Here is an 11829-nt window from a genome sequence, read left to right as displayed (position 1 = left end):
AAGTGCCAAGTAGCCAGTGGTTGTTAGACTTCTCTCCAAAAACAATGTCAGTGACCTCAGAGTTCAGGCAATAATTTTTTTGCTTCTTTGTTTTTAAAACTGGGGTGTGGGGTATAGGGAGGGTGGGAAGGAGTGGTGGGAGGCAGGGGATGTGGGGATATATATAAAAATACAGCTGATTCACTTTATTGTACAGCAGAAACTGGCACAACAGTGTAAAGCAATTATACTCCAATAAAGAGCTTTAAAAAAAAAATTGGGGTGTTTGTAGGTATTTGTTTAAAATGGGTTTTAGTTGCCATTTACAAAGTATTCTAAAGAGAAAATAAATTATAAAATGTCCTGGGACTTCCTAGGTGGTGCAGTGGTTAAGAATCCGCCTGCCAATGCAGGGGACACAGTTCGAGCCCTGTCCCAGGAAGATACCACATGTCTCAGAGCACCTAAGCTTGTGTGCCACAACTATTGAGCCCATGTGCTGCAACTACTGAAGCCCACAGGCATAGAGCCCATGCTCTGCAACAAGAGAAGCCACCACAATAAGGACCCCACCCACCACAACGAAGAGTAGCTCCCGCTCCCAGCAACTAGAGAAAGCCCATGTGCAGCAACGAAGACCCAACACAGCCAATAAAAAATAAATAAATAACTAAATCCAATAAATAAATAAATAAACTTTAAAAATAGAATAAAATGCCCCAAAATAAGTAAATAAAGAATGCTTCAGGAAGTTTCAGACTTGTCATGATGGTCTATTATCTAATCGTAGATGCTAAGTACAGTCAGCCCTCCTTATCCCTAGGTTCTGCATCCGAGGATTCAAACAACCTCGATAGAAAATGTTCAGAAAAAAATTTTTTCCAGTAAGTTCCAAATAGCAAAACTGGAATCTGCCAGGCACAGGCAATTATTTATGTAGCATTTACAGCATATTTACAAGTATTTACATAGCATTTGCATTGTATTACAAGTAATCTCGAGATGATTCAAAGTATATAGGAGGATGTGTATAGGTCATATGCACATACTACACCATGTTGTATAACGGACATGAGCACAGGTCCTGGAACCAGTTTACCTGGGGATATGGAAGAAGGGATGACTGTACAGGTGAGCATATGCAGATCAATAAAGGGAAGTCTTCGGGTCAAAGACCAAATTATATAAAGCAACACACCAGAATTCCCAAGCCTTGAGTCAGCCATGAAAAATAGCCTGTAAACCCAGGACACTGAGTTTAATTCATAAACCATTTGATAAGTGTTTACTCCCTTTCACAGAGAGGGGAGATCCAGGAGAGAAGGTGCCCATAGCGTAGCACAGACACAAACTGACTTCTCTTTCATGGGCGGCAAAGAGCCTCTGACACAGTGTATTCTCGGATTATGTCAGGCAATCGTAGGTTCAGCCACTGGATTTGTCACAGTATGGATTTCAAAATCACTGTGTAATTGAACAGACCTTTAAATAGTCCTTTCTTCCTGGAAGCAAGTTTATTGTTGGAATTAAATGAACTGTAACTCTGGGGAAAATGGAACCAACATTTCACCTGGCTCATCTTGGCTCTGAGTAGGGAGAAAAAAGATGAGCAAACCCTTTACAACATGTACAGGAATAAAGGTAAATCATGATGGAGTGTAAAAGCAACTATTTTGGAGTTAGACATCTGGGCAAGTCATTCCACCTCTCTGAGCCCTAGTACATCAGTGTAAAATAAGGTGTAAAATATCAGCGTAAAATATATATTCACCTAATAGAATTCTTGTGAATGTTAGGATTCGATTAATGCATATAACACCCCTAACACAATATTATGACAAAAATGAGTTTAAAAGTGCCAGTTATTACTGAATCATAATAACACCTCTTTTTTTCTTTCTCAGCTGTTGGCTCATTTTCCAAGGCCTTGAGAGAGAGAGAACAGGCAGAGTTGTGTGAGTTCTGGGATAATCTAGGCAGTGTCTTAGCTGATTTCCATCAGCTGAGCCCCCTAAGCCTTTATCATCAGCACAGATAACCAGACCTGTGGTGGTGCCTTGTATTGATTTCAGTTGTGTGGCCTTCTCTCCCTTCCTGCTTCTCTTTAGCAGGTGGAAGAGAAATTGCTCTTCCTGGAAGTGACTCCATTGTAGAGATATAAATTAAAGAGCAAAACTGGCAGTTGGTAGTTCTGCTATTATTCTTTTTACAAAAGTATTATTATAAAAGAAATACTCGTTAATTATAAAAAAAATTGAAAAATACAAAATGTGTAAAGAAGACAATATATGGACTTCCCTGGTGGCGCAGTGGTTAAGAACCCGCCTGCCAATGCAGGGAACACAGTTTCGAGCCTTGGTCCAGGAAAATCCCACATGCCGCAGGGCAACTAAGCCTGTGCGCCACAACTACTGAGCCTGCGCTCTAGAGCCCGTGCTTTACAATGAGAAGCCACTGCACTAAGAAGCCTGTGCACTGCAACAAAGAGTAGCACCTGCTCACCACAACTAGAGAAAACCCATGCACAGCAACGAAGACCCAACACAGCCAAAAATAAATAAATAAATAATAAATCTTAAAAAAAAGGAGAAGACAATATATATCTCTTTACATTTTGCTGCCCAGAGAAGAGCACTGTTACTCGTTTTTCCCATGCCTACAGAAATCTGTATAATTGGGATCACACTGAAAATACAGTTTTGTATTTATTTTCCCTTTGTCTTTATTTTAAAGCATTTTAAATTATGAAATTAAAATTAGGGCATAAAGGTACAATTTAACAAATAATATAAAGGAACTACCGCTCCAAAACAAACAAAAAACACCCCAAAAACAGAACATTGCCAAAGCTGCCTCAGTATCCTTCCCCCCTCGTGTTCTCCCCCTTCCCTCATTACTCAGAGATGACCACTTCTATGGTAAGCAGTTCCTTGTTCTTCCTCATAGTTTATCACCGTAAGCAGTACAATTGAATTTTCCCCAATTTGACCTCTTTCTAGGTAGAATTATGCCACATGTATTCTTTTCAGATTTGCTTTTTTCATTTCATATTGTTCTTTTAAGATTCATCACATTGTTACAGTTGTGGGTTTTTGTGGGGGTTTTTTTGGTTTGTGTTTATTACTGTGTAATATTCCGTGTGTAAATATACCACAGTTTGTCCATGCTCATGTTAATGGACATTTGAGTTGTTCATAGTGTGGAACTGTGACTGAATGTTCTTGACGTGTCTCCTGGCACACATTTATACAGGTGTCCCTAATGGATGCTGGGTCATAGGGGTTAGATCTGCTTTTTTCACTTCACACTATATGGTGAGCATTTACCCATCTCAGCAAATATTTATGGGAGACATTACTTTCAATGGATTTAACATATGCCAAAATTCTAGTGTTCTGTTGACGTGTAGATTGTTTCCAATTTTCCCTTATTGCATATAACACTGTGACAAATACGGTGATCTTAATGATTAATGAAGCACCTCCCACAGTCCGGTACAATTAGCTGTCCCACCTCCTTCTTACATGTAATACCACAGATCTTAGCCTCTTTTAATTTGTGATTCATAAATCATTTAGGAACAACTTCTGGAAAGACTGGCTGGGAGCAGTCATTAGGAAATAGATATTCATGGGACTTCCCTGGGGTCCAGTGGTTAAGACTCTGTGCTCCCAATGCAAGGGGCATGGGTTCACTCCCTGGTCCAGGAACTAAGATCCCACATGCTGTGTGGCGCGACCAAAAAGAAAAAAAAAGAAAAATTGATATTCACAGTAATTATCAAAAACTCAGGGTACCCAAAACAGAGAGCATTCCCAATAAGGCATTGTGGAGCGTGAGGACTAAGAAAAGGACGTTGTAGCTGCTGCCCCTCAGAGCTTGCTGCACACCAGGCACTGTACTTCACACTTATTTGGGTTATCACATTCAGTCTTTGCCATGACCTTAGAAGGCAAATTCCATAATTTCCAGATGGTGGAATAGAGATTTAGAGAAGCTAAATAATGTATCCACAGCTACACGGTTTATAGTGGCAAAATATGGACTCAACGCCACGTCTGAGTTTAAACCCCAGGCTTACTCATCAAGTAAATGTTACCTTCCTACCTGACCATGGCAGCAGTGTTACTTCTTTAAGGTCATTTCTTTAAGGCAGCACTGTCCAACAGAACTTTCCGTGGCGAGAAAATGTTTTTGTACAAATACAGTGGCCGCTACCGTGTGAGGACACTGAGCACTTGACATATGGCTAATACTACCATTTTGGAAAGTGCAGTTGAGGTTACACAGATCCAGTTTCTTTCTTTTTAAGTCTCAGAGAATCTGATGAAAGATAAAGACATTCTCTCTAGAAAAATGCACATTTGCTCAACATACAAACACAAAATCATATCCAATTTCAAGGGGTCCCAAGTTAAGAATCCCTACAAAAGGCTGTGTGCACTTCAGCTGCTTCTCAAACTGTGATTTTGTGGAGACAGCTGTCTCCCAGGGAGCGCTATACAGCAGAGCTCTGAGCTCCATTGGTTGCCCTTGGATCTTTACAGTCTGGGGACCCATCTGAATGGTGAAGAGATCCTGGTCAACCCCAGAACAAGAGTCTCATTTTCGCAGAGATCAAGAAGGATTTCTGTGCTGGTTACACTACCCATTCCTGCTACCTTCACCCAGACTACCAATCCTTGTGTACTAGGATTGGAGTTACTTCACTGCTATACTTGGCTACCTGTCTTTCCTGTCCACAGTGACACTGAAAGGACAGTCCAGCTTTCCTTGCATTCCTTTTCATGTGGGGGCTCCAGCACTCCTCATTTCACTCAGGATGCATCAGCCTGCAATCTGGAGGTTAGGCCTGATGCTTGAGGGACATTACACTCCCTCCATTGGTCACCAGCCCTGTGTGGCTTACCAAAGCCTGGTGTGAGTCCCGACTGGGGTACTGGCTAAGCTGCTGGGTTTAAAGAATGAATTCTGAAGGACTAGAGCTTTCTGCTTTGGGTAAGCATCTGTAGACTGTAGCAGTTGGACCTTAGCATCCTAGGGAGCCAAGACCTTCTGAAGAAGTATGCCAGGAAGGGAATCTTGGTTGCTGTAAATCCTATTATCACATGGACAATAGGATAGCCCTTATCTCTGTGCTAGAAGTATCTATTTCAATCAACAATGGGAGAACAAGCTGAATTAAGGTAGGTCATAGGAGGTAAAAGGTTTAAGTTTCTTGTTTGTTCTCACTTGCTTGAGTCTCCTTCACAAGTCAGAGTAGGTGAGAAAATGGGAAATGGAGCCAGGAGTTCCTTGTGAAGCCCAAACTTGTAAGTTCTTGGCGGTTCAGGAGCTTGACATTGTTGGACAATGCCTTACCTGGAATCAGGATAGGATGTGATCTGAGAATTCCATCTCCAGGCCAGGGCTCCGTAGCTCAGGGGTTAGAGCACTGGTCTCATAAACCAGGGGTCGTGAGTTCGAATCTCACTGGGGCCTCGAAAAAAAAAAAGAATTCCATCTCCAGGCTTTCAAAAATCTCCAGAGGGCTTCCTGGGTGGCGCAGTGGTTAAGAATCCGCCTGCCAATGCAGGGGACACAGGTTCGATCCCTGCTCCAGGAAGATGCCACATGCCACGGAGCAACTAAGCCCGTGTGCCAAAAAAAAAAATCTCCAGAGACTGCTGCAGGTGATCCATGATGGCCCAGTCAAGGAGTTTCTGGGGAGAATAAAAGGGTGTCTTCTGGTGGGCTGTATTGCATGTATCACATTGATCACCAGGATCTGTCTGTTCTACCCCTACTGTTCTACCCCTAAGTAACTGTCAAATTTGCTCCCTTTCTCTTTATGTCCATAGCCACCATCTTTGCTCAGGTTCTCAGTTTTTCCTGCTTGAATTTCTGCCAACATCCCCTCAACTATTCCCTCCACCACCAATCCCACCCCTTCAAGTCTTTGCTCCACTCTGCAGCTAGAGTGATCTTTCATTGTACAGCTCTGATCCCTATCACTTTTCTGATGGAAACGCTGTAATGGAGCTCATTATACACAAGAAGAAAGCTTGGCATGCCATTAAGTATCTTTTTAAAGTGCTATTGTTTCTCTACTCTCCGTCATAATCTCCTTCATGCAATAAATTTCAAAAATACTTGTTGGGTGTCTCTTACACTCCAGGCACTACTCTAGGCCCTGAAGACAGCAGTGAACAAAACGCAAAATTCTCTGTGTCTGTGGAGCTTGCATTCTGTTGGGTGGGGGACAAACATAAATAAATTGTGTAGTATATCCGATTGTGATAAGTGCTACGGAGAAAAATAAGGAAAGAAGAGACTGCGATCAGGGATGAGGTGGTTCCAATTTTTAATTAAAGGGGTCAGGGAGAGTAACATTTTGGCGAGGACTTAAAGGAGGTGAGGAAAATACCCAAGGAAAGACCATTCTAGGCAAAAAGAACAGGCAAGTGCAGAGGTGCTAAGCCAGGAATCACAAGGAAAGCAGTGTGACTGATCAGAGTGAGTAAGCAAGGAGAGCATGAAAGAGACGGTTGAGAGGTAACAAAGGCAGAATGGGGCAAATTGTGTAGGAATGCAATAGTTCTTATTAATTGGAGTTTACTCTGACTTAGGGTGAAATGGGAAGCTACTGGAGGGTTAAGTTTAGGAATGACATATTCTAAAGGGGTCATTTGGGTTACAGTGAGGGGAATAAACCATAAGAGGGTCAAGGGTGGAAACCAGGAGGTTAACTAGGAGACTAGGCAAGAGACCAGTGTCTCAGATCAGGGTAGTAGCAGTGGAGGTTGTGGATCCTCAAATATCTGTTAAAACATGCATTTTAAAGGTAGGGTCAAATAATTCACTGATGGATCAGATGTGGGAATTAGAGCAAGAGAGGATTCAAGGCTGACTCAAGGATATGGTTACCATTTTCAAAAAAGGGAAGAATTAGGCTTTGGGGTAGAAATCAGGAATTTGATTTTGGATGTGTTAAGTTCAAGATGCCCATTGGACAACCAAGTGGGAATGTTGACCAGGCAGTTGGATATATATACGTGCACACATACATATATAGAATGCAAAGGAGAGGTCCGGGCTGGAAATGTACATTTGAGAATTATCAACATAGAGCCACAAGGCTGGATAAGACCACTCAGAAAGAGTGAGAAGATGGAGAAGAGGACAAAAGAAAGCAAGAAGGAGTCACCAGCAAGATAGAAGGAAAACAAAGTGCATGTGGTACCTGGAAGCCAAGAGAAGAAAGTGTTCCAGGGAGAAGGAAGTAATCAGTTGTGCTTCAGAAAGATTAAGGATAGATAATGACCATTAGATATAGCAAAGTGGATGTCAGTAATAACCTTGACAAGAGGACATTCTGTGTAGTCATAAGCATGAAAATCTCATGGGAGGAAAGGATTGGAGATAGCAAAAGAGCCAATTCTCATTATCTAAAGGGGAGAAGAAATGGGACAGTAGTTGGAAAGAGAAGTGTGTCAAGAGACAGTTGTTGTTGTTTTTAAAGATGAGAGAAATAACAACTTGTTTATTTGCTGATGGAAATGATCCAGGAGAGAGAGGAGAATGGTTTGAGTGATGGAATCAAGTGTACACAAGTGAAGGAGTTGGTCCAAGTTAGGAGCACATGCCTTCATTGTTATTAATGGAAGGGAAGGCAGAGTATATGAGCTTGGATGCAGGGAGGCAGGGACTTTGTGGACTTTCTTTTCTTGTTTTTATTTTCTCAGTGAACTAGGAGACAAGGCTGTCATTGTAGGATGGGGAAGAAGTTATGGAAAGTTTGAAAAGAAAGGGGAAGGTATAGAATGGCCATCTGTGAGAATGGGTTAATGATGGTGCTAGGATAATGTAAGTAGAATTGATGAGTGACACTGAAGGCCTTTTTAAGGTGGGTGGTCATAAACTTAAAGTGAGAGCAGTTAGCAAAGATATGTGAATTTTCCAGTCATGTTCAGCTGCCGCACTTGTGCATGCATAGGTGAAGGGTTAGATTTAATTAAGGCTTGTGTTCTGTCAGGAAAGTAAAATAAAGGGAACCAAGGTTATATTTGAAGGAGTGATTATAATAATGGACCACAGAATCTAAGTGAAATAAGAAGTGAAACAAGGACACAAAGGGAATAACTGAGCTAAAATGGAGGACAGACTTTTTGGAGAAGAGGAGGTCAAGAATTTTAGGAATTAGTGTTTTGGAAGGATCCTCTATAAGGATGTTGAGGTCATGTAGGAGTAGGGTTGGAGAGTGATCATGGCCACATGCTGGCAATGAGGGTAGCATAGCCTGGTTAACCTCAGAATCAAAGCTGGGCACTTTTGGGAAGGAGGGAAGCAGAAAGGCCTGGAAGCAGCAGTAAGGACAAAGAGGACACTTATTCCACTGCAGGGTGTGGGAGAAAAACAGCCACCACTTGAGAGGGCTGCAGAGGAAGCATTGTCCTCAAAGGAGACCCAGATCCCCTTTAGAGCAAGGAGAAAGAAAAATTTAGACTTTGAGAAAAGAGGGATTTTGTTGATCCCAACGACCAATTCCTGAGAGTTTCAGGAGATGAAGGGGGTAGGAAATGGGGTCAGAAAACAGAGTGTACAGGACCATGTGGAAAGAAATGCAAGGGATAAGGAATGACCTAGAATCCTGGGCTTCTTGTGTGACTAGCGTAAACCAGGTTAAAGGGAATAATAATAACAGATAATGATGGTCTCAGGGCAGATAATGGTGGCCAAACTGTGGATACTGAGGAAAGGGAGGTGTGAAGGACCTGCCAGGAGAGTCCAAGGTGCACTCATCCTTACTCTTGGCAGTAATGAGGCCAGGGGAGGGGTGTTGTCTTATCCAGAGCACCTAAAATTCTAGAAATTTAGAAATGTCATTCTGGAGAGGATTAGTGTCACCATTTCTGCAAATGACGCAAAGCATCTGGAGTCAGTTTGACTGAAGGAATGGGAGCTTTGATTGAAGGAAGAAAGGGAAGTAATGGTGGTGTGTGCAACACTGACAAACAAGGTAATTCTTCAGGGGATTTTACAGGAGTTCCTTGTGCTGACATATGACAGGAAGTCTGGGCATAGTCAGTTGGAGCTGTTACAGTGGCTCGATGATGCTGTGAAGTGCCATCTTTCTGCAGACCTTCAACCTCACACTTATTACCTCATGGTGATAAGAAGGTTGCTGCACATCTAGAACTCACATCTAAATTCCAAATGGAAAGGGGGAAAGGTTAACAGGCAAAGGGTATTTGCATTTATGAGGCAAGTACTTACAATAGCTCACGTGGATTGCTCTGTTTAAAACATCTTCTTTATTCCTTAGCTAACTTCCACCTTCTCTTTCAAAATTCTACTCAAGTCAGCATCACCTTCCTGGAGAAACCATTCCTTATCTCCCCAGGCTGAGTTAGGTGCTCCTGGTGTGTGTTTTCAGAGCCTGTGATAGACTGCAATAACAATCCCAATTCCCTCATCTCTGTCTCCATGCCCTGTGCCATATAACTCTGATTGTGGTCTCAGCCATGCAGCTTGCTTTAACCAATGGGATGTTTTAAAGCCAAAGCTTTAAAATCAATTATACAGTGGAGCATGCTCTTCCTCTTGTGTCTATGCCAGTACCATGATGGTGCAGTGGTTAGGCCTCCATGCTCCCAATGCAGGGGGCCTGGGTTCAATCCCTGGTCAGGGAACTAGATCCCACATGCATACTGCAACTAAGAGTTCACATGCCACAACTAAGGAGATGGCAAGCCTCAACTAAGGAGCCCAAGATCTGCAACTAAAGAGTCCTCCTGCTGCAGCTAAGACCTAGCACCATGAAATAAGTAAAATTAATATTTTTAAAAATCATTAAAAAACCCCAGTGCCATGAGAACATACCTGCTGGAGGATGAGCGACACATGAAACAGAGCCAAATCAACATGGTAAGGCCATCCTAGATCAGCCAGCAGCAACTAACCCCCAGACACTTCATTGAGCCCAACCAAAATCAGCAGGACTGCTCAGGCAATCACCCGAGATGCATGAGAAATTCAGTTACTGTTTCAACCACTAAAGTTATGTGGTTGGTTGCTACTCAGCATTATACGGCATTGGATCATTGACACAGAGTCCCTTGGGTATAGCTCTGCTACAAGCCTTAGCCCTGTATCCTGAGCTAATATTAGGCAGCTCATTTAGGACAGGACACTTTTATTTGTCTACATCTGGCACCTAGCACAGTGCCTGGCACACAGAAGGTGCTGAGTGAAAGCTTGTGAAAGGAATGAATGAATGAACTTTTGTTCAGCTTTTACAAAGGGCCTTACTATTTTGTGCACAACAGGTGCAAAATTCCCCATAATTAAACAATGTAATCAAATGGACGCACCCACGGGAAACCTAGTTCAACAAGGTATGTGAAGCTACAACATATAATAAACTCTCATCACAGATTAAAGCGCTTTTCTACCTCAAGCACAATGACTCTTAAACATTGGGCAATCAATTTTACGTTTCGTTATATTGTGTAGATCTGTTTCTGAATCCTATAATCACACTTTAAAGGTGGTGTGTAAGTGGATATGACTCAGTCTAGATATCCTATTATCTTCAGTACACAGTACCAAACCATTATAACTGCTAACATTTTCTAAATCATGTCAAGAAACTTGCATTGCTTTTTAAAAGAAAAAAAAAGTATTTGTATTAATGTAAAAAAAGAGAGAACTTCCACTAGGGGTCTACAGAGAAAAATACCATATCTAATAGCCTAGTCAGGTGTGGCGGGGGTGGGGGGGAGGCAAGAATATTATCCTTATGAAAGGTCAGCAACAAGCACGTGGTATGGCATGTTTTGGGGACACTGAGCAAACTAGTTTTCCCAAAGAGAGTTTCTATAGAAAAATAGTTTAAAAAGAAAACAACAACCACCACAAAACTGGGAGTGGTAGGGCAGGATGGAGCCCAATTGTGGAAATCCTTGAATATAAGGTTAGGGGCATTTTAACATTATCTTTTCTCTTTTAATAAATTTATTTATTTATTGGCTGTGTTGGGTCTTCATTGCTGTGTGCAGACTTCAGTAGTTGTGGCGCACAGGCTTATTTGCTCCGCAGCATGTGGGATCCTCCCAGACCAGGGATCAAACCCGTGTCCCCTGCACTGGCAGGTGGATTCTCAACAACTGCACCACCGGTGAGGTCCCTAACATTATCTTTTACTCAGCAGGGTATAGTTAACTTTTGAGCAAGGGAGTGACCTAATGAAGGATTGGGTCAATCTTAGCTGCTAAATTCTAGCAGCATGGTGTAGGATGGTTTTTGTGGAAATACGGCTAATATGTCAAACAATTTAATACAAAAATACTTTCAGATTATGTTCTGTTTATTTTTAAATCATGTCTTATTAAAGTCTAGATTTCTACTGGATTCAAATGACGAAGGAATTATTTTGAGATCAAAAGGTTTGCTATTCTCTCCCTGACAGTCATTTAACCTGTTGTCCCTTGGGAGTCCATGAATTGTTTTTTTTTTTTCCCTCCTCTGGCTATTGGGTTGTCTCATTTTCTTCTATTTTGCTTTCAATACACTCCTCTAGCTCCTGATGGTCTAATTCTGTGAAAAACTAATTATAGCCAGGGGTAGAAGTCAGGTGTAAGAATGAATGAGACTCCACATAACCAAAACCAGAATCAATATTGAATAAATTATTCTAATCACCTTTCCCAAGAACACATCTCACCTGAGTTGTGGTAGTATTTACCTTTCAGGTGTGAGGGTGTCATTTTGTCCTCAAAAAGTGTTTCATAGTCCACTAGGTGGGTGTCACTATTTCTTTTTATTCAAGTGGAATTGAGAGTCAGGAAGGACAAATATCTTATCCAAAAT

The 11829-nt window shown here is 41.8% G+C and overlaps 1 non-coding gene across 1 annotated transcript; it reads left to right on the top strand.

Moving 5' to 3' along the window:
• Positions 1-5387: 5387 nt before the first annotated feature.
• Positions 5388-5460, top strand: TRNAM-CAU (transfer RNA methionine (anticodon CAU)). Its single transcript has one exon. It is a non-coding gene; the product is annotated as a tRNA-Met (tRNA).
• The last annotated feature ends 6369 nt before the right edge of the window (positions 5461-11829 follow it).

This window comes from Hippopotamus amphibius, chromosome 16 (assembly GCF_030028045.1).
Source record: "Hippopotamus amphibius kiboko isolate mHipAmp2 chromosome 16, mHipAmp2.hap2, whole genome shotgun sequence".
Taxonomy (NCBI): Eukaryota; Metazoa; Chordata; class Mammalia; order Artiodactyla; family Hippopotamidae; genus Hippopotamus; species Hippopotamus amphibius.
Note: the sequence above shows the minus strand (reverse complement) of the source record. Positions and strands in the feature narration are given on the sequence as shown.